Below are 23709 nucleotides of genomic sequence, written 5' to 3'. Positions count from 1 at the left end.
TTTGACCCTTCAACAGAAACTTCTCTGACTGACAGCTTACTTGACTTCAAGGTGTAATTAGAACGGATCAGGATAGAAAGGAAGGACTGACTGATTTCCACCAAGCATCACAACTGAAGGCTTGTCCTTGATTCCCTGACGAACGGTTTCCGTAGGTCAAAAACAGATGGTAAACCTGGGGGAGGGTGGAGCTCTGCCTGTGCACTAAGTACAAGAATGTTTCAGCCCATCAACTCTGATTTTTCTCACTAAATTGTGCATAATGATTTAATTTGTTCTTGTCTGTACTGAGGAACTATTCAGCAAGGTCGTCTATACAATCTAGATGTTCATAAAGACTAGAGTTTCACGTGGATATTATTTTCTAAAGAAATCAAGTACATTTCCCTCTTCACATTGTTTTTACAGAAAAATATTAATTCCTTTGGGAGGTCTCTTGTTGTTGAATAAATTGGTTCCATACCAGACTGTGCACCTTGCTCAAGTCCCATAAAACCTCCCACTCTCCCAGGCGATCACAGTCTGCTCGTCCTAGTTTTCAGTTTAGTGACACTAAATGTTTCTTTTGAAAGAGTACATTTGTTGGGAAATATATAAAGTATTATGCTGTATGAAGGAAATGAAGCATTGGAGAGATGGAGCAACTCACTGTAATTTCTAACTGGCTGCATTATCTGGTATGGTGGTTGTGGGGGCGTTGCTACCGCACAGGATCGAAGTAAGCTTCGCCAGCTTGGCACCAGCTCATCCCTCTGCAATTGGACCTTGGACTTTCTGACTAAAGACCCCAATCTGTTCTGCTAGACAACCTCTCCTCCTCCATTCTCACCCTGACTACCAGCGTACCTCAAGGCTGTGTGCTGAGCCCTCTTCTGTACTCCCTTTTCACCTATGACTGCGTTCCTGTACACGGTTCTAACAGACGGCACCATGGTGGTTGGTCTGATCAGAGGGGATGATGAGACGGCCTACAGGGACGAGGTCCAGCACCTGGCCACCTGGTGTGCCGATAACAACCTGGCCCTTAACACCCAGAAGACCAAGGAGATCATTGTGGACTTCAGGCATGCTAGGAGCCACACTCACATCCCCATCTACATCAACAGAGCTGTAGTGGAGCGTGTACTGAGGGCTACTGAGGTGACTTTAAACTAGAATGGTTGGGGGCTGGGAATCAAATTAAAGAGGCTAGGCGTGAGGAGGTTAGTTCACAACAGTGGGATGGGAACCAGTGCAGAGAGACAGAGGGGTGTAAAGTGAGAGTAGAAGCAAAAAGTAGTAAGGAGAAAAGTAAAAGTGGCAGGCCGACAAATCCAGGGCAAGCATCAAAAAGGGCCACTTTTCAACATAATTGTATAAGAGCTAAGAGAGTTGTAAAAGCGTGCCTGAAGGCTTTGTGTGTCAATGCAAGGAGCATTCGTAACAAGGTGGATGAATTAAAAGTGCAGATTGTTATTAATGAATATGATATAGTTGAGATCACAGAGACATGGCTCCAGGGTGACCAAGGATGGGAGCTCAACATTCAGGGATATTCAATAATCAGGAGGGATAGACATGAAAGAAAAGGAGGTGGGGTGGCGTTGCTGGTTAGAGAGGAGATTAGCGCAATAGAAAGGAAGGACATAAGCCGGAAAGATGTGGAATCGATATGGGTAGAGCGGCATAACACTAAGGGGCAGAAAACACTGGTGGGAGTTGTGTACAGGCCACCTAACAGTAGTAGTGAGGTCGGAGATGGTATTAAACAGGAAATTAGAAATGTGTGCAATAAAGGAACAGCAGTTATAATGGGTGACTTCAATCTACATGTAGATTGGGTGAACCAAATTGGTAAGGATGCTGAGGAAGAGGATTTCTTGGAATGTATTTTTAAAAAAGGAGGGAGAGAGAAACCGGGGAATTATAGACCGGTTAGCCTAACGTCGGTGGTGGGGAAACTGCTGGAGTCAGTTATCAAGGATGTGATAACAGCACAATTGGAAAGCGGTGAAATGATCGGACAAAGTCAGCATGGATTTGTGAAAGGAAAATCATGTCTGACGAATCTCATAGAATTTTTTGAGGATGTAACTAGTAGAGTGGATAGGGGAGAACCAGTGGATGTGGTATATTTGGATTTTCAAAAGGCTTTTGACAAGGCCCCACACAGGAGATTAGTGTGCAAACTTAAAGCACACGGTATTGGGGGTAAGGTATTGGTGTGGGTGGAGAATTGGTTAGCAGACAGGAAGCAAAGAGTGGGAATAAACGGGACCTTTTCAGAATGGCAGGCGGTGACTAGTGGGGTACTGCAAGGCTCAGTGCTGGGACCCCAGTTGTTTACAATATATATTAATGACTTGGATGAGGGAATTAAATGCAGCATCTCCAAGTTTGTGGATGACACGAAGCTGGGTGGCAGTGTTAGCAGTGAGGAGGATGCTAAGAGGATGCAGGGTGACTTGGATAGGTTGGGTGAGTGGGCAAACTCATGGCAGATGCAATTTAATGTGGATAAATGTGAAGTTATCCACTTTGGTGGCAAAAATAGGAAAACAGATTATTATCTGAATGGTGGCCGATAAGGAAAAGGGGAGGTGCAACGAGACCTGGGTGTCATTATACACCAGTCATTGAAAGTGGGCATGCAGGTACAGCAGGCGGTGAAAAAGGCGAATGGTATGCTGGCATTTATAGCGAGAGGATTCGAGTACAGGAGCAGGGAGGTACTACTGCAGTTGTACAAGGCCTTGGTGAGACCACACCTGGAGTATTGTGTGCAGTTTTGGTCCCCTAATCTGAGGAAAGACATCTTTGCCATAGAGGGAGTACAAAGAAGGTTCACCAGATTGATTCCTGGGATGGCAGGACTTTCATATGAAGAAAGACTGAATGAACTGGGCTTATACTCATTGGAATTTAGAAGATTGAGGGGGGATCTGATTGAAACGTATAAGATCCTAAAGGGATTGGACAGGCTAGATGCAGGAAGATTGTTCCCGATGTTGGGGAAGTCCAGAACGAGGGGTCACAGTTTGAGGATAGAGGGGAAGCCTTTTAGGACCGAGATTAGGAAAAACTTCTTCACACAGAGAGTGGTGAATCTGTGGAATTCTCTGCCACAGCAAACTGTTGAGGCCAGTTCATTGGCTATGTTTAAGAGGGAGTTAGATATGGCCCTTGTGGCTACAGGGGTCAGGGGGTATGGAGGGAAGGCTGGGGCGGGGTTCTGAGTTGGATGATCAGCCATGATCATAATAAATGGTGGTGCAGGCTCGAAGGGCCGAATGGCCTACTCCTGCACCTATTTTCTATGTTTCTATGTTTCTATGTACGCGGGATGGTTTTTTGAACCAACATGTCGAGGAACCAACTAGAGAGCAGGCTATACTAGACTGGGTATTGAGCAATGAGGAAGGGTTAATTAGCAATCTTGTTGTGAGAGGCCCCTTGGGTAAGAGTGACCATAATATGGTGGAATTCTTCATTAAGATGGAGAGTGACATAGTTAATTCAGAAACAAAGGTTCTGAACTTAAAGAGGGGTAACTTTGAAGGTATGAGACGTGAATTAGCTAAGATAGACTGGCAAATGACACTTAAAGGATTGACGGTGGATATGCAATGGCAAGCATTTAAAGGTTGCATGGATGAACTACAACAATTGTTCATCCCAGTTTGGCAAAAGAATAAATCAAGGAAGTTAGTGCACCCGTGGCTGACAAGGGAAATTAGGGATAGTATCAATTCCAAAGAAGAAGCATACAAATTAGCCAGAGAAAGTGGCTCACCTGAGGACTGGGAGAAATTCAGAGTTCAGCAGAGGAGGACAAAGGACTTAATTAGGAAGGGGAAAAAAGATTATGAGTGAAAACTGGCAGGGAACATAAAAACGGACTGTAAAAGCTTTTATAGATATGTGAAAAGAAAAAGATTGGTTAAGACAAATGTAAGTCCCCTGCAGACAGAAACAGGTGAATTGATTTTGGGGAGCAAGGACATGGCAGACCAATTGAATAATTACTTTGGTTCTGTCTTCACTGAGGAGGACATAAATAATCTTCCAATCTTCCAGAAATAGTAGGGGACAGAGGGTCCAGTGAGATGGAGGAACTGAGGGAAATACATGTTAGTAGGGAAGTGGTGTTAGGTAAATTGAAGGGATTAAAGGCAGATAAATCCCCAGGGCCAGATGGTCTGCATCCCAGAGTGCTTAAGGAAGTAGCCCAAGAAATAGTGGATGCATTAGTGATAATTTTTCAAAACTCGTTAGATTCTGGACTAGTTCCTGAGGATTGGAGGGTTGCTAATGTAACCCCACTTTTTAAAAAAGGAGGGAGAGAGAAATCAGGGAATTATAGACCAGTTAGCCTAACGTCGGTGGTGGGGAAACTGCTAGAGTCAGTTATCAAAGATGTGATAACAGCTCATTTGGAAAGCAGTGAAATCATCGGACAAAGTCAGCATGGATTTGTGAAAGGAAAATCATGTCTGACGAATCTCATAGAATTTTTTTGAGGATGTAACTAGTAGAGTGGATAGGGGAGAACCAGTGGATGTGGTATATTTGGATTTTCAAAAGGCTTTTGACAAGGTCTCACACAGGAGATTAGTGTGCAAACTTAAAGCACATGGTATTGGGGGTAAGATATTGGTGTGGGTGAAGAATTGGTTAACAGACAGGAAGCAAAGAGTGGGAATAAACGGGACCTTTTCAGAATGGCAGGCGGTGACTAGCGGGGTACCGCAAGGCTCAGAGCTGAGACCCCAGTTGTTTACAATATATATTAATGACTTGGATGAGGGAATTAAATGCAGCATCTCCAAGTTTGCGGATGACACGAAGCTGGGCGGCAGTGTTAGCTGTGAGGAGGATGCTAAGAGGATGCAGGGTGACTTGGATAGGTTAGGTGAGTAGGCAAATCCATGGCAGATGCAATTTAATGTGGATAAATGTGAAGTTATCCACTTTGGTGGCAAAAACAGGAAAACAGATTATTATCTGAATGGTGGCCGATTAGGAAAAGGGGAGGTGCAACGAGACCTGGGTGTCATTATACACCAGTCATTGAAAGTGGGCATGCAGGTACAGCAGGCGGTGAAAAAGGCGAATGGTATGCTGGCATTTATAGTGAGAGGATTTGAGTACAGGAGCAGGGAGGTACTACTGCAGTTGTACAAGGCCCTGGTGAGACACACCTGGAGTATTGTGTGCAGTTTTGGTCCCCTAATCTGAGGAAAGACATCCTTGCCATAGAGGGAGTACAAAGAAGGTTCACCAGATTGATTCCTGGGATGGCAGGACTTTCATATGATGAAAGAGTGGATGAACTAGGCTTATACTCGTTGGAATTTAGAAGATTGAGGGGGGATCTGATTGAACTGTATAAAATCCTAAAGGGATTGGACAGGCTAGATGCAGGAAGATTTTTCCCGATATTGGGGAAGTCCAGAACGAGGGTCACAGTTTGAGGATAAAGGGGAAGCCTTTTGGGACCGAGATGAGGAAAAACTTCTTCACACAGAGAGTGGTGAATCTATGGAATTCTCTACCACAGGAAACAGTTGAGGCCAGTTCATTGGCTATATTTAAGAGAGAGCGAGATATGGCGTTTGTGGCTAAAGGGATCAGGGGGTATGGAGGGAAGGCTGGTATAGGGTTCTGAGTTGGATGATCAGCCATGATCATACTGAATGGTGGCGCAGGCTCGAAGGCCCAAATGGCCTACTCCTGCACCTATTTTCTATGTTTTGTATGTTTTCTATGTATCAAGCTTCAAATTCCTTGGTGTCCAGAATTCCGAGGATCTCACCTGGTCCCTGTATTCCTCCATCCTGATCAAAAAGGCGCAACAGTGCCTTTATTTCCTGCAGAGCATCAAGAAAGCTCCCTTCTGTCCCAGGATACTGATGGACTTTTACCGCTGTACTATTGAGAGCATAATCACCGACTGCATCTCAGTGTGGTATGGCAATTGTCCTGTATGAGACCACAAAGCACTCCAGCGTGTGGTGAAAACTGCCCAGCGGAATATCGGCACCCAATTGCCCACCATTGAGAACATCTACCGTAAACGCTGCCTGGGCAGGGCGTAAAGCATTATCAGGGATGCATCTCAGCCTAACCATGGACTTTTTACTCTCCTTCCATCCAGTAGGTACTACAGGAGCCTCCACTCCCGCACCAGCAGGCACAGGAAGAGCTTCTTCCCTGAGGCTGTGACCCTGCTGAACCTCACATCACAGCGCTAAGCAGTATTGCACCTATATTGTACGGTCTCAGTACTTTTATATTTGTGTGCTGTAGCACTTACTTTTTATTTGCAGTTATTTTGTAAATAATACTATTCTTTTGCACTTCTGGTCAGATGCTTACTGCATTTCATTGGCTTTGTATCTGCATGCGGCACAATGACAATAAAGTTGAATCTAATCTAAACTGCAAAGTTTTAAACTTAATCAGCTCCATCATGGGCACTAGCCTCCATAGTATCCAGGACATCTTCGAGGAGTGATGCCTCAAAAAGTCAGTGTCCATCACTAGGGACCCCATCACCCAGGATATACCCTCTTCTCATTGCTACTATCAGGGAGGAGGTACAGGAACCTGAAGGCACACACTCAGTGAATCAGGAACAACTTCATCCCCTCTGCCATCCGATTTCTGAATGGACCTTGAACCCGTGAACACTACCTCACTACTATTTTTATTTTTGCACTACTTATTTAATTTAGCTATCTAATATTTATATACATGTACTATAATTCACAGTTTTCTTTTTTCTCTCTGTTATCATTTACTGCTGCCTCAAAGTTAACAAATTTCACGGCCATATGCCTGTGATATTAAAGGTGTTTCTGATTCTGATCCTCTTTTTGGGTTGCTGATTTTGGCCGTGGCATGTGGCCTTTGTTTGAAATATCCTGTAAGACCATAAGATATAGGAACAGAATTAGACTTCCTGACCCATCAAGTCTGCTGTGACATTCGATCATGGCTGATTTGTTATCGCTCTTGACCCCTTTCTCCTGCCTTCTCCCTGTAACCTTCAACACCCTTACTAAACAAGAACTTAATAACTTCCAATTTAAATATACCCATTGACTTGGCCTCACTGTCGTGATTCCACAGGTACACCACTTTTTGGCTAAAGAAATTCCTCTTCATCTCTTCTTTATCAGCCAGAAAATAGGCACAAACTCAAGAGCCACGACTGTTGTCGGCCTAATCTCTGATGCTGACGAGGAGGCATACAGGACTGAGATACATCAACTGGTTGAGTGCAGAAACAATATTGACACAGTCAAGCTATGGGTCCTTCAGTAAGCAGCATTGTTTTAAGAAGTTTTTAAAAAAACTTATCGTTAGTCAAAACCAACAAGCCTCGAATGGCAGACTCATGCCACGAGCCCTGTTACCCTTTCTGAAAGCAGAAGCGGAAACGTTGCGTCAGTTTACATATTGAATTGAAACACAGAGGCTCTAGACTCCACTCCCGACTATCCTGCTGGCAAATCCACAGTCTCTGAAAAATAAAATTAAAGAGTTCAGAGCAAGATTGCTGCACCAGAGGGACATCGGGGACTGCTGTATGCTTTGCTTCATGGAAATATAGCAACCCCCACCATTTCAGACATAGGACTACAGCTTCATGATTTTCTGCAAAGACAGGACATCTGAGAGATTGGTTATGTCTAGAATCAACTCCTGCCGAAGTAAGGACCTGGACCCACTTCAACTTGCCGATTGCAACAATAGGTTCTACAGCAGATGTAATCTCACTGGCTCTCCACTCAGCCTTGGATCACCTAAACTATAGCAAAACCTACATCAGGCTGCAGTTTATTGACTACAACTCAATGTTAAAGCAATCATATCCTCAGTTCTAATCAATAAGTTTCAAAACCTGGGCCTCTGTACCTCCCTCTGCATCTGAATCCATGACTTCCTCACCGGGAGACCACAATTGTGTACAAATTGGAAATAACACCTCCACCTCACTGACAATCAACACCGGTGCACCAGAAGGGTGTGTGCTTAGCCCACTGCTCAATTTTTTTCTGCACCTGTGACTGTGTGGTCAGGCACAGCTCAAATGCCACCTATAAACTTGCCGTGTCATAGCTATTTTTGGCAGAATTTCAGATGGTGACGAGGAGACGTACAGGAGTGAGTTCGATCAGCTGGTTGAGTAGCGTCATAGCAACATCCTTGGATTCAATGTCAGTAATACCAAGGAATCCTTTGTGGACTTTTGGATGGGGAAGGCAAGGGAACACATGCACCAGTCCTCATTGAGGGATCAGAGGTGGAAAGAGTGAGCAGATTCAAGTCCCTGCATGTCAACATCTCTAAGGATCTATCCAACATATCGATGCAATTACAAAGAAGGCATGGCAGTGACTATTTTATTACAAGCTTGAGGAGAGTTTGTATGTCACTAAACTCACTTTACAAATTTCTACAGATGTACCGTGGAGAGCGTTCTAACTGCTTACATCACTGTGATGGAGGGGGAGCTGCACAGAATCAAAAAAAGCTGCAGAAAGTTGTAAACTCAGACTGTTCCTTCATGGGCACTAGCCTCTTCGCTATCCAGGACACCTTCGAAAGATGATCCCTCAAAAAGGCAGCATCCATCATTAAGGACCCCCATCACCCAGGACATGCCGTCTTCTCATTGCTACCATCAGGGAGGAGGGACAGAAGGTACACACGCTCACCATTTTAGGAACAGCCTCTTCCCCACTGGCAATCGATTTCTGAATGAACATTAGCCCCTAGACACTGCCTCATGTTTTTTTGCTCTCTATTTGGACTACTTCTTTCATTTTTTATACATATATTTCTTGTTCTAATTTATAGTATGTTTTAAACATAGAAGCAAAAACAATAAATGTCACGATAAGTGTCAATGCTAATAAGCCTAATACTGGTTCCGCTTCCGATTCTGACTGACTATCGAAGGGCTGGGGTAATGAAATGTCACAAGAGCTGATCATTACTGAGGCTTTTGAGTTAAACTCACCATGTACCAAATCACAAAGTATAAATCTGTTGCCAGAATTAGAAAGGATCAGTTTAATTCAGGAAGTTATGACATTAATCAACACAAGCTAACTTGCCAATGAACAGAGAGCTCAAGGCACGGTTGCTTAATCTGCAGTTAAATTTATGAATGTGTTTTATCCATGTAGCGTGGCTGATTAAAGCATTAATTTAACAATTTGATTTACAAAGTATAAAGATTGTGCTGAATTACCGCTGATGCCAGAAATCTCTAATGCTCTTCCAACTTGAACTCGGGATTCAGATCCTGTTCAGTCTTTCATGTTTTCAGCTGTCTGAATAATCTGTTAAGTAGTCTGCACACTGGACTGGACACTACACCATTAGAAAGTGATTGTGACTGACTTAATGAATTATAAACTGTGATCAGTAAGACCTTGTGATCAGTTGGCATTGCCATTGGTTTATTATTGCCTCGTGCAGAAAGATACGGTGAAAAGCTGGGTTTGCATACTGTTCATACAGATCAGATCATTACACAGTGCACTGATATAGAACAAGAGAATAACAACACCTCACTAGTTCTACCTCCTGCCTGATGATAGCAGCAAGAAGACAGCACGGCCACGGTTTGTACACGCTGAGGTTAGAAGAATAGGGGGCATCTCATTGAAATCTATGGAATATTGAAAGCTCTAGATAGAGTGGACGTGGAGAAGCTCTTTCTTATAGTGGTGGAGCCTAGGACTAGAGGACACAGCCTCAAAATAGAATGACATTCCTTTAGAACAGAGACGAAGAGCAATTTCTTCAGCCAGAGGATACTGAATCTGTGGAATTCATTGCCATGGATGGCTGTGGGAGGAATTTGGAGTTCCTGGAGGAAACCCACGTGGTTATGGGGAGAATCCTTTGAGACAGTATGGGAATTGAACCAGATTGCTAGCGATGTAGACTGTTACATAACTGCTATGCTATGGTGCTGCTTGATCCTTTACCCCAGGACCACTCTGCTACACCAACTCCAATCTCTTAATTCCCTTTGTACCAAGACCTCTGTTGCCCTCTATCTAGAATGTACTTACTGTCTGGACTGGCCCAGCCTCTTGGGCAGCAAATTCAAAGATTCTCCGTTCTCTGGCTGAAGAAGGTGGTGAATCTTCAGAATTCACTATCCATTCTCCTTCTTTGTCCTTCTCATTCTCCAACCCCTTATTTTTGGTCTATTCTTGATTCTGGGAAGCATTACCCCTGATCAATTTGTCTGGCCCTGTGGTGGGGGTGACTTACAGATCAAGATGGAACAGTATTCGTGTTATCTTCATGCTCACTGCCAAACTGTGACATGGAGGGTCCTGGGTGGCACATCTCAGAGTAGTTAAGGGAGAGACCCATTGTCTTCTGGTCTACATCTCGTGAAAGACGCCCAGAGGAAAGGAAATGTCCTCTTCCCCCAGAACAGAGGTAAAGTGTCCAGTCTGTATGATTTAGCAGCTGTCAGTCAGTGATCATCAATTGTATGACTGCTATCAGCCTGAGCAGAAATTCTTTCACTCAACACCCCTGTCTGTTACGACCACACCTTAGGCAGCTCAAGGGCTCTTCAACGTATACTAAGATTAACTGTTCATTTCTCACTTGTGAGGAGTAACAGCAGGTGCCGGCAGTTAGCACAAAAGGTCATTTTCTCAATCTGTAATGTGACTCCATCGCTGAAGGTTGGAACACTTGACTGACCCTTAGCAAGCGGCCTTGTGTAGAGACAGATTTCCTCTGAACCATTCTAGGACCTGCAACACAATGGCAAACTCAGGAAGTGGTGTCAAGCTGCATAGTTTTCCTACATTAATAATCTGCAGAAACCTGGTATTCATTATTGTTCTCCTCAATGATTTTCAAAGGAAATTAAATCATTCTCCATTATTAGGGCACGAGACTCTGTGATAAAATCTCTGCTATGTCCCATTAGGTTTTCTCTTTTAGTTATCCCCTCTGGTAACTGAAATTGATGCGAAGGCCCCATAGCTTTGTCAGACACAGATCCTGACTGTCCTGATGACCATTTGGTCCTCAGCATTGGGGGCCAGCTTCTTTCCCACTGCTATCGAACTCCTGATCCAGTCATCTCTCTCACATCCCCTTCCCAATGGTGCTCCATTCTCAAACCCCTTACAAGTTCAAGTTTATTGTCATTCAACCATACTCATATATACCACCAAATGACACAACGTTCCTCTGGACCAAGGTGCACAACACAGCACATATAACTCACACACGTTTCTCTGGACCGCAGTGCACAGCACAGTACGTATAACTCACACACAACACATAAAGTAATATTGCCACAAATAAATTAACAAATAATAAGATGCATTTATGACACAAGTTAAAAAGTAAATAGTATAACGCCACTGGGGCTTCATTCGTGATGAGACCTGGGTGTGGCAGGGAGTTCAGTAGTCCTACAGCCTGGGGGAAGAAGCTGTTTCTCATCCTAACAGTTCTTGTTCTAATACTACAATAGCTCCTACCTGATAGTCAGGGGTCAAAGGTGTTGTGAACAGAGAGGAGGGAATCATTGACAATGTTAAGGGCCCTCATACACAGCGCTCCTGATATATATCTCTGATGGGTGGAAGAAATATCCTGATGATCTTCTCAGCAGTTCTTGCAATCCTTCACAGGGACTTGTGGTCAGTTGACTCGCAATTCCTATACCAGACAGTGATGCAGTTGGCCCATAGACTGAAAGACCATAAGACATCGGAGCAGAATTAGGCTATTCTGCCCATCGAGTCTGTTCCTCCATTCCATCACAGCTGATCTATTTCCCTCTCCACGCCATTCTCCTGCCATCTCTCCATAACCTTTCACACTCTGACTAATCAAAACCCCATCAACCTCGGCCTGAAATGCACCAGTGACCTGGTCTCCCCCCAGCCGCTGGTGGTCAGGGCACACTCACTAGTGACCAACTCTTTCGTACATTTGGATTATTTGTACCATTCTGCTGTTTTGCACTTGTCATTGTATCGGTTATTATTACCAGGAACGTGTTTAAACATGGTCTGGTATGGAGGTGTGACACTACTGGATGAGAAAGAGCTGCAGTGGGTTGTAAACTCAGGCACTAGTCTCCCCACCATTCAGAATATGTTCATTACCTCCGTTTCAGATACTGACCCCTCTCCTTTCGGAAATAAAACATGCTTGTCCTGCCTAACCCTCTCAGGTAAAATTATCTTTTTGTCTCAAATTATTAGAATATAGAGCACAGAAGGAAGAACAGTATGGCGCAGGACAGACGCTTCACCCCACAAAGTTGTGCTGACCTCTTACTCTACTCTAAGATCAATCAAGCACCTCCCTCCTCCATAGCCCTGCATTTTCATATCATCCATGCCCCTTGGTATACGGAGGAATTTAAGGTGGGGCTTATATGGGAGGCAGTGTTTGAGGGTTGGCACAACATTGTAGGCCGAAGGGCCCGTACTGTGCTGTACTATTCCATATTCTATGTTCTTTCAAAGAGTTCCTGAAATTTCCCAGTGTCCCTGCCCATGGCACCACACCTGGCAGCATGTTCCACACACCCACCACTCGGAGTAAAAAACGTACCTCTGACATTCCCCCTATACTTTCCTCCAATCACCTCAAAATCAGGCCCCTTGTATTAGCCATTTCTGCCCTGGGAAGAAGGTGCTGGTTGTCTCTGTCAATGCCTCTTATCGTCTTGTACACCTCTATTATGTCACCTCTCATCCTCCTTCACTCCAAAGCGAAAAGCCCTTGCTCACTCAACCCATGCTCATAAACCAGGCAGGATCCTGGTAAATCCTGTCTGGTTTGTCATGTAACACAGTCGAAAGCTTCCATAGCTGTACCATGGAGAGCATTCTGACAGGCTGCATCACTGTCTGCCCTGGCTGGTATGGCGGGGGGTGGGGGGGAGCTACTGCACGGCACCAGAAGAAATACAGAAAGTTGTAAAAATAGTCAGATCCACCTTAGGTACTAGGCTGTATGGTGTCCAAGGCATCTTCAAGGAGCAGTGCCTCAGAAAGGCGATGCCCATTATTAAGGGCCCCTTCACCCAGGATTTGCCGTCTTATTGCTACCATCAAGAAGAAAGTACTGAAGCCTGAAGCCACACATTCAGCGATTCAGGAAGAACTTCTTTCCCTCTACTGTCAGATTCCTAAATGGACATTAAACCTGTGGGCACTATCTAACTTTTCTAAATATATATCACTCCTGTTTTTGTACTATTTTAATCTATTTAATATGCCTATATATATTTACTGGAATTGAATCACTTTTTTTTTCTTTCTGTATTATCATGTATTGCTGCTGCTAAGTTAACAAATTTCACAACACCTGCCGGTGATAATAAACCTGATTCTGATTCTGATCCTTCCTATAATGTGACAACCAGAAATGAATGCAATAATCCTTTAATCCAAAGAGAAAAGCCCTAGCTCACCCAGCCTTTACTCTGTGCACTTAATTCAAGCGAGGAACTTTACTGTACTCTGAGGATATAATCTGAACTACTGTGACTGTGTCCACCTCACAGCTGCAGCCTTTATCCTGGAGTGGAGCTTACCCAGACCACAACTCCGTGGCCAGTATCTGCCACCAACTCAGCTCGTTCACAATCACATTTATTATCACTGACACGTTGTCACTTTTGATGTTTTGTAGTGACAGTACATTGCAATACATAAAAGATTCTATAAGTTACAATAACGAATATATAAAATGTGGTGAAAAAGAGAGCAAACTAGTGAGGTAGTGTTCATGGGTTCATGGACCGTTCAGAAATCTGATGGCGGAGGGAAGAAGCTGTTCCTAAAACATTGAGTGTGTGTCTTCCGGCTCCTGTAGCTCCTCCCTCATGGTGACAGTGAAAGGAGGGCATGCCCCAGGTGGTGAGGGTCCAAAATGGCTGACGCCGCTTTCTTGAGACTCCGCCGTTCAGTGTGAACCAGTACAGGCCTGCCCATGGGCGTTCAACGGCAGTTCTCATCATGGCCTTCAACAAACCAGCCCGGCAGTGAGGGACAGAAAGGCAGTTTGAGGTCTGGAAGAGTCCCAGCCCATGGCCGGCTCAGATTCCTGTGTTGCTGAGAGCAAAGAAGCAACTCGTTACTTAGACTCTGGGTTCAAAGGTGAAACTTGCTGATACTTTTCGTCTTTTGTTGCTGCTGTTTCACATATTTGTATGACGGCTTGTTTTGTTATAAAAGTGTCAGTAACATTACACTGTCTTAAAGAAACATGCACCTCCCACTTCATGTCAACCTGTCAATCTTCGGGCCATGCCAGTCAGTGATTTGTGTGAATGCAGTTTTTTGTGACTGTGTGTGATGGATTGTAACTGCAGGTACAGTGTTTTCCACCTTGGCCCCGTGGAAAGATGCTTCATTTAGCTGTACACATGTATGGTTGAATGACAATAAACTTGAACTTGACGATATGGAGAAGTGAAGCAAATTGCGTTGATGTATTGAAAAAAGTGCTTTACTGACGTGGAATGGAATAGAATGTGGTGCAGGATGAGACCATGTATGATGAAGGATGAAGGAGAATTGTAACATCTATCCAGCTGTAAGTTCTCCACAACCACTTACCTGCAAGGTAGATGGACCACATGAAAGTGAAAATGGGTGGGCAGAATGAGACAAACATAAACTGTAGGCTCTTCAGAATAACTAATTAACAGATTTGCTCTCTAGTAACACACACAAAATGCTAAAGGAACTCAGCCAGTCAGGGAGCATCTACAAAATAAACCTTTGACATTTTGAGCCAAGACCCTTCTCTGTCTAGTTCAATTTAATACATGCCCAGATCTTGCATTTTAAAACTCCAGACAGAATACAAGGACATTCATTTAGAACGGAGACGAAGAGCAATTCCTCTAGCCAGATGATGGTCAATCTGTGGAATTCATTGCCACAGGCAGTCATGGAGGCCAGGTCATTGAATATATTTAATGTGAAATATGATCTTCTTCTTCAGCTGTCCATCGATTTCGATGTTGACTGTGCTGTGGGTTTAGTGTCTGCAGGCACGTTTATGGGCCACAAGACCAGCATTGGATCGGCACTGTCTCCCACATCGGTTGCATTTGTGATTTGACTGGTCTAGCACCGAATGTCTGCGTTCATGACCTGCTTCATATTTCTTCTGCCTTTTCTCCTCGATAGTTGGGATTGGCTTCTTGACAATGCGGTGCCAACTTCTTCTGTCCAGAGCATCTTTCTCCCAGGTGTTGGCATTCATGTCGGTGTTCTTCATGTGGAGCTTGAGCACATCTTTGTAGGGCAGCTTCTAACACCGTGCTTCCTCTTTCCTTCATGTAGCTCGCCGTAGAAAACAGCTTTAGGTAAACGATCATCGCTCATTCTCGTGACATGACCAGTCCAGCGCAGCTGAGAAGCTGTAAAGAGCGATTCTACGCTGACTGTCCCAGCACGTTTGAGGCACCTCCTCCTGGTACCCCCTCTTGCCACTTGATGTGTAATATTTGGCGCAAATGCCTGTGTTGTGTCTTGGTCAATTTCTTAATGTGCTTCAAATACAATGTCATCGTTTCATTTGAATAAAGCAGAGATGGTAAAACAGCTGTGTTACACACAGCTGTTCTTGAAGGATGATATGTTTTTGATTAGTGAGGGTGTCAAAGGTTACAGGGACAAGGCATGAGAATTGGGTTGAGAGGGATAATAAATCAGCCATGATTGAATGGTGGAGCAGTCACAATGGGCCAAAGGGTCTAATTCTGTCCCTGTGTCTTATGGGACAGCCAGTCATTTGTATGGAAAATTTCCTTCAATACAATGCTTTTCAATAATCTGAATTTCCTAATTAATAATTTACAAATTTATTGTCACTTTACATTCTGAGCACAAACTCTTTGCATGATGAAGCCATTTGGCACACATTCACCGCATAGTCATGTACGATGAAATAAAGCAGGAATTTGACATTCTTATTCAAGCTCTCATTCATGCTCGGAATTTTGTGATGCTTAATTCCCTGTAAGCAGCCCAGGTTGTGTTCAGCATTAGCAAGTAAGTGTTCCAAGTGAGTTTCCTCTCATCTATTACAAATGAGAGGAAAATTCCACCTCCAGCCTGAAAGCACCTGGTTCCCTTCAACCTCGCACACACCTAGTTTATCACTACCCCTGGAACAAATTATTCACCACATGAAGCCATCTGTTAAGCTAAATAAAGGCCTATCTGTCCAAAATTAGTTAGGTGGAAACTGAGATACAGGAATCAGTATGGAAGAGTCAATGATTTTCTGAACAAGACCAACATCCCAGGTAAAGGTCAAATTTTAATCTTCTATTTCAAGGATCAATTTTATTTGCCATAGACATTTACATGTATTAGGAAATTACCATGATGTGTTGGTCAGGATACTACATGCAACAAAAAACAGCAACTTTCAACAATTATAAAAAATACTGAATTATATAAAACTGAAGTTATAGGTTATAAGTTCAGATAGGGAGTAAAATGTACATAAATTCATAAATACAATGCAAACAATATTTTAAGAAGTGGTTTAAAGTGTTTACAGTATGTTGTAGTGATAGGGGTAATATATAGAGGGGGCTGGGGGGTGAGCTATGGTTGATCAGATTAACTGCATGGGGGAAGAAACTTTTAAGATGACGTGAAGATTTTGTTTTACTAGCCCAATAACACTTTTCAGAGGGGAGTTTTTGGAAAATTGGTCAGAGAGAGTGAGGAGGTGATAGAAAGGAGTTATAGGCAGGTGGTCACACCGGGGCCACGGGAGACAGACAAGTGGGTCACAGTCAGGAGAGGCAAGGGGAAGAGTCAGGTACCAAAGAGTACCCCTGTGGCTGTCCCCCTTAACAATAAGTATTCCTGTTTGAGTACTGTTAGGGGTGCAGTCTACCTGGGGGAAGCAACAGTGGCTGTGCCTCTGGCACAGAATCTGGCCCTGTGGCTCAGAAGGGTAGGGAAAGGAAGAGGAAGACAGTAGTGATAGGGAACTCTATAGTTAGGGGGTCAGACAGGCGATTCTGTGGACACAGGAAAGAAACTCGGATGGTAGTTTGCCTCCCAGGTGCCAGGGTTCAGGATTTTTCAGATCACGTCCAAGATGTGGATGAATTGAAAGTGCAGATTGTTATTAATGATTATGATATAGTTGGGATCACAGAGACATGGTGACCAGGGATGGGAGCTCAACGTTCAGGGATAGTCAATATTCAGGAGGGATAGACATGAAGGAAGGGGAGGTGGGGTGGCGTTGCTGGTTGAAGAAGAGATTAACGCAATAGAAAGGAAGGACATAAGCCGGGAAGATGTGGAATCGATATGGGTAGAGCTGCGTAACACTAAGGGGCAGAAGACGCTGGTGGGAGTTGTATACAGGCCACCTAACAGTAGTAGTGAGGTCGGAGATGGTATTAAACAGGAAATTAGAAATGTGTGCAATAAAGGAACAGCAGTTATAATGGGTGACTTCAATCTACATGTAGATTGGGTGAACCAAATTGGTAAAGGTGCTGAGGAAGAGGATTTCTTGGAATGTATGCGGGATGGTTTTTTGAACCAACGTGTCGAGGAACCAACGAGAGAGCAGGCTATTCTGGACTGGGTTTTGAGCAATGAGGAAGGGTTAATTAGCAATCTTGTCGTGAGAGGCCCCTTGGGTAAGAGTGACCATAATATGGTGGAATTCTTCATTAAGATGGAGAGTGACATAGTTAATTCAGAAAAAAAGGTTCTGAACTTAAAGAGGGGTAACTTTGAAGGTATGAGATGTGAATTAGCTAAGATAGACTGGCAAATGACACTTAAAGGATTGACGGTGGATATGCAATGGCAAGCATTTAAAGGTTGCATGGATGAACTACAACAATTGTTCATCCCAGTTTGGCAAAAGAATAAATCAAGGAAGGTAGTGCACCCGTGGCTGACAAGAGAAATTAGGGATAGTATCAATTCCAAAGAAGAAGCATACAAATTAGCCAGAGAAAGTGGCTCACCTGAGGACTGGGAGAAATTCAGAGTTCAGCAGAGGAGGACAAAGGGCTTAATTAGGAAGGGGAAAAAAGATTATGAGAGAAAACTGGCAGGGAACATAAAAACGGACTGTAAAAGCTTTTATAGATATGTAAAAAGGAAAAGACTGGTAAAGACAAATGTAGGTCCCCTGCAGACAGAAACAGGTGAATTGATTATGGGGAGCAAGGACATGGCAGACCAATTGAATAATTACTTTGGTTCTGACTTCACTAAGGAGGACATAAATAACCTTCCAGAAATAGTAGGGGACAGAGGGTCCAGTGAGATGGAGGAACTGAGCGAAATACATGTCAGTAGGGAAGTGGTGTTAGGTAAATTGAAGGAATTGAAGGCAGATAAATCCCCAGGGCCAGATGGTCTGCATCCTAGAGTGGTTAAGGAAGTAGCCCAAGAAATAGTAGATGCATTAGTGATAATTTTTCAAAACTCGTTAGATTCTGGACTAGTTCCTGAGGATTGGAGGGTGGCTAATGTAACCCCACTTTTTAAAAAAGGAGGGAGAGAGAAACCGGGGAATTATAGACCGGTTAGCCTAACGTCGGTGGTGGGGAAACTGCTGGAGTCAGTTATCAAGGATGTGATAACAGCACATTTGGAAAGCGGTGAAATGATCGGACAAAGTCAGCATGGATTTGTGAAAGGAAAATCATGTCTGACGAATCTCATAGAATTTTTTGAGGATGTAACTGGTAGAGTGGATAGGGGAGAACCAGTGGATGTGGTATATTTGGATTTTCAAAAGGCTTTTGACAAGGTCTCACACAGGAGATTAGTGTGCAAACTTAAAGCACATGGTATTGGGGGTAAGGTATTGGTGTGGGTGGAGAATTGGTTAGCAGACAGGAAGCAAAGAGTGGGAATAAACGGGACCTTTTCAGAATGGCAGGCAGTGACTAGAGGGGTACCGCAAGGCTCAGTGCTGGGACCCCAGTTGTTTACAATATATATTAATGACTTGGATGAGGGAATTGAATGCAGCATCTCCAAGTTTGTGGATGACACGAAGCTGGGTGGCAGTGTTAGCTGTGAGAAAGATGCTAAGAGGATGCAGGGTGACTTGGATAGGTTGGGTGAGTAGGCAAATTCATGGCAGATGCAATTTAATGTGGATAAATGTGAAGTTATCCACTTTGGTGGCAAAAATAGGAAAACAGATTATTATCTGAATGGTGGCCGATTAGGAAAAGGGGAGGTGCAACGAGACCTGGGTGTCATTATACACCAGTCATTGAAAGTGGGCATGCAGGTACAGCAGGCGGTGAAAAAGGCGAATGGTATGCTGGCATTTATAGCGAGAGGATTCGAGTACAGGAGCAGGGAGGTACTACTGCAGTTGTACAAGGCCTTGGTGAGACCACACCTGGAGTATTGTGTGCAGTTTTGGTCCCCTAATCTGAGGAAAGACATCCTTGCCATAGAGGGAGTACAAAGAAGGTTCACCAGATTGATTCCTGGGATGGCAGGACTTTCATATGAAGAAAGACTGGATGAACTGGGCTTGTACTTGTTGGAATTTAGAAGATTGAGGGGGGATCTGATTGAAACGTATAAAATCCTAAAGGGATTGGACAGGCTAGATGCAGGAAGATTGTTCCCGATGTTGGGGAAGTCCAGAACGAGGGGCCACAGCTTGAGGATAGAGGGGAAGCCTTTTAGGACCGAGATTAGGGAAAACTTCTTCACACAGAGAGTGGTGAATCTGTGGAATTCTCTGCCACAGGAAACAGTTGAGGCCAGTTCATTGGCTATATTTAAGAGGGAGTTAGATATGGCCCTTGTGGCTACGGGGATCAGAGGTATGGAGGGAAGGCTGGGGTGGGGTTCTGAGTTGGATGATCAAGCCATGATCATAATAAATGGCGGTGCAGGCTCGAAGGGCCGAATGGCCTACTCCTGCACCTATTTTCTATGTTTCTGTGTTTCTATGTCCTGCAGTGGGAAGGAGAACAGCCAGAGATCATGGTGCATATTGGTACCAATGACATAGGCAGGAAAAGGGAAGAGGTCCTGAAAAGAGAGTACAGGGAGCTAGGAAGGAAGCTGAGAAACAGGACCGCAAAGGTAGTAATCTCGGGATTAATGCCTGTGCCATGCGACAGTGAGTATAGGAATAGAATGAGGTGGAGGATAAATGCGTGGCTGAGGGATTGGAGCATGGGGCAGGGATTCAGATTTCTGGATCACTGGGACCTCTTTTGGGACTGGCATGACCTGTACAAAAAGGACGGGTTGCACTTGAATCCCAGGGGGACCAATATCCTGGCGGGGAGGCTTGCTAAGGCTACTGGGGAGAGTTTAAACTAGAATTGCTGGGGGGTGGGAACAGAACTGAAGAGACTGGGGAAGAGGCGATTGGCTGACAAATAGAGAAAGCTTGGAGACAGTGGGTGAGGGAGGACAGGCAAGTGATAGAGAAGGGACGTGCTCAGATGGACAGTTTGAGATGTGTCTATTTTAACGCAAGGAGTATTATGAACAAAGCGGATGAGCTTAGTGTGTGGATCAGTACTTGGAGCTACGATGTGGTGGCCATTACAGAGACTTGGATGGCTCAGGAACAGGAATGGCTACTTGAAGTGCCGGGTTTTAGATGTTTCAGAAAGGACAGGGAGGGAGGTAAAAGAGGTGGGCGTGGCATTGTTGATCAGAGATAATGTCAGGGCTGCAGAAAAGGTGGACATCATGGAGGGATTGTCTATGGAGTCTCTGTGGGTAGAGGTTAGGAACAGGAAGGGGGTCAATAAATTTTCTGGATGTTTTTTGTAGGCCGCCCAATAGTAACTGGGATATCGAGGAGCAGATAGGGAAACAGATCCTGGAAAGGTGTAATAATAACAGAGTTGTTGTGATGGGAGATTTTAATTTCCCAAATATCGATTGGCATCTCCCAAGAGCAAGGGGTTTAGATGGGGTGGAGTTTGTTGGGTGTGTTCAGGAAGGTTTCTTGACACAATATGTACGTTTGTAGATAAACTTACAAAAAGGAGAGACTGTACTTAATTTGGTATTGGGAAATGAAGCTGGTCAGGTGTCAGATCTCTCAGTGGGAGAGCATCTTGGAGATAGTGATCATAATTCTATCTCCTTTACAATAGCTTTGGAGAGAGATAGGAACAGACAAGTTAGAAAAGCGATTAATTGGAGTAAGGGGAATTATGAGGCTATCAGGCAAGAAATTGGAAGCTTAAACTGGGAACAGATGTTGTCAGGGAAAAGTACGGAAGAAATGTGGCAGATGTTCAGGGTATATTTGTGTGGAGTTCTGCATAGGTACGTTCCATTGAGACAGGGAAGTTATGGTAGGGTACAGGAACTGTGGTGTACAAAGGCTGTAATAAATCTAGTCAAAAAGAAAAGAAAAACTTACAAAAGGTTCAGAGAGCTCGGTAATGTTAGAGATCTAGAAGATTATAAGGCTAACAGGAAGGAGCTTAAAAAGGAAATTAGGAGAGCCAGAAGGGGCCATGGGAAGGCCTTGGCAGGCAGGATTAAGGAAAACCCCAAGGCGTTCTACAAGTATGTGAAGAGCAAGAGGATAAGACGTGAAAGAATAGGACCTATCAAGTGTGACAGTGGGAAAGTGTGTATGGAACCGGAGGAAATAGCAGAGGTACTTAGTGAATACTTTACTTCAGTATTCACTATGGAAAAGGATCTTGGTGATTGTAGTGATGAGTTGCAGCAGACTGAAAAACTTGAGCATGTAGATATTAAGAAAGAGGATGTGCTGGAGCTTTTGGAAAGCATCAAGTTGGATAAGTCGCCAGGACCAGATGAGATGTATGCCAGGCTTTTGTGGGAGGCGAGGTAGGAGATTGCTGAGCCTCTGGCGATGATCTTTGAATCATCAATGGGGATGGGAGAGGTTCCGGAGGATTGGAGGGTTGCGGATATTGTTCTTTTATTTAAGAAAGGGAGTAGAGATAGCCCAGGAAATTATAGACCAGTGAGTCTTACTTCAGTGGTTGGTAAGTTGATGGCGAAAACCCTGAGAGGCAGGATTTATGAACTTTTGGAGAGGCGTAACATGATTAGGAATAGTCAGCATAGCTTTGTCAAAGGCAGGTTGTGCCTTACGAGCCTGATTGAATTTTTTGAGGATATGACTAAACACATTGATGAAGGAAGAGCAGTAGATGTAGTGTATATGGATTTCAGCAAGGCATTTGATAAGGTACCCCATGCAAGGCTTATTGAGAAAATAAGGAGGCATGGGATCCAAGGGGACATTGCTTTGTGGATTCAGAACTGGCTTGCCCACAGAAGGCAAAGAGTGGTTGTAGACGGGTCATATACTGCATGGAGGTCAGTGACCAGTGGTGTGCCTCAGGGATCTGTTCTGGGACCCTTACGCTTTGTGATTTTTATAAATGACCTGGATGAGGAAGTGGAGGGATGGGTTAGTAAATTTGCTGATGACACAAAGGTTGGGGGTGTTGTGGATAGTGTGGAGGGCTGTCAGAGGTTGCAGTAGGACATTGATAGGATGCAAAACTGGGCTGAGAAGTGGCAGATGGAGTTCAACCCAGATAAGTGTGAAGTTGTTCATTTTGGTAGGTCAAATATGATGGCAGAATATAGTATTAATGGTAAGACTCTTGGCAGTGTGAAGGATCAGAGGGGTCTTGCAGTCCGAGTCCATAGGACGCTCTAAGCATCTGCGCAGGTTGACTCTGTGGTTAAGAAGGCATACAGTGTATTGGCCTTCATCAATCATGGAATTGAATTTAGGAGCTGAGAGGTAATGTTGCAGCTATATAGGACCCTGGTCAGACCCCACTTGGAGTACTGTGCTCAGTTCTGGTCACCTCACTATAGGAAGGATGTGGAAACCATTCAAATGGTGTAGAGGAAATTTACAAGGATGGTGCCTGGATTGGGGAGCATACCTTATGAAAACAGGTTGAGTGAACTCGGCCTTTTCTCCTTGGAGCAACAGAGGATGAAAGGTGACCTGATAGAGGTGTATAAGATGATGAGAGGTATTGATCATGTGGATAGTCAGAGGCTTTTTCCCAGGGCTGAAATGGTTGCCACAAGAGGACACAGGTTTAAGGTGCTGGGGAGTAGGTACAGAGGAGATGTCAGGGTAAGTTTTTTACGCAGAGAGTGGTGAGTGCGTGGAATGGGCTGCTGGTAACGGTGGTGGAGGCCGATACGATAGGGTCTTTTAAGAGATTTTTGGATAGGTACATGGAGCTTAGAAAAATAGAGGGCTATGGGTAAGCCTAGTAATTTCTAAGGTAGGGGCATGTTCGGCACAACTTTGTGGGCCGAAGGGCCTGTATTGGTGCTGTAGGTTTTCTATGTTTCTATGTAAAATGCAATTTACAGGGTGGGTAGTGGCCGCAGTGATTTTCCTGTCCATTTCTTTGTCCTGGGCACATACAAGTCCTGCCATGATAGTATACTGCAGACTTGTCCTCACAGTTCACTGCAGTTCTGGTATATTTTGAAAAGATGCAGCAACCCATACAGTAAGGACACTCTCTACGATGGCAGTGTAGAAATGAACCAGTATGTTTTGGGGAACCTGGAATTTTATCAGCTGCAACAAGGAATACACCCTCTGCCAATACACATGATGTGCTGGAGGAGCTCAGCAAGTCAGGGAGATTTATGAATGGGAATAAATGTC

The sequence above is a fragment of the Mobula hypostoma genome, chromosome 18, assembly GCF_963921235.1.
Source record: "Mobula hypostoma chromosome 18, sMobHyp1.1, whole genome shotgun sequence".
Lineage (NCBI taxonomy): Eukaryota > Metazoa > Chordata > Chondrichthyes > Myliobatiformes > Myliobatidae > Mobula > Mobula hypostoma.
The sequence above is the reverse complement of the archived record's forward strand: the minus strand, read 5'-3'. Positions refer to the sequence as shown.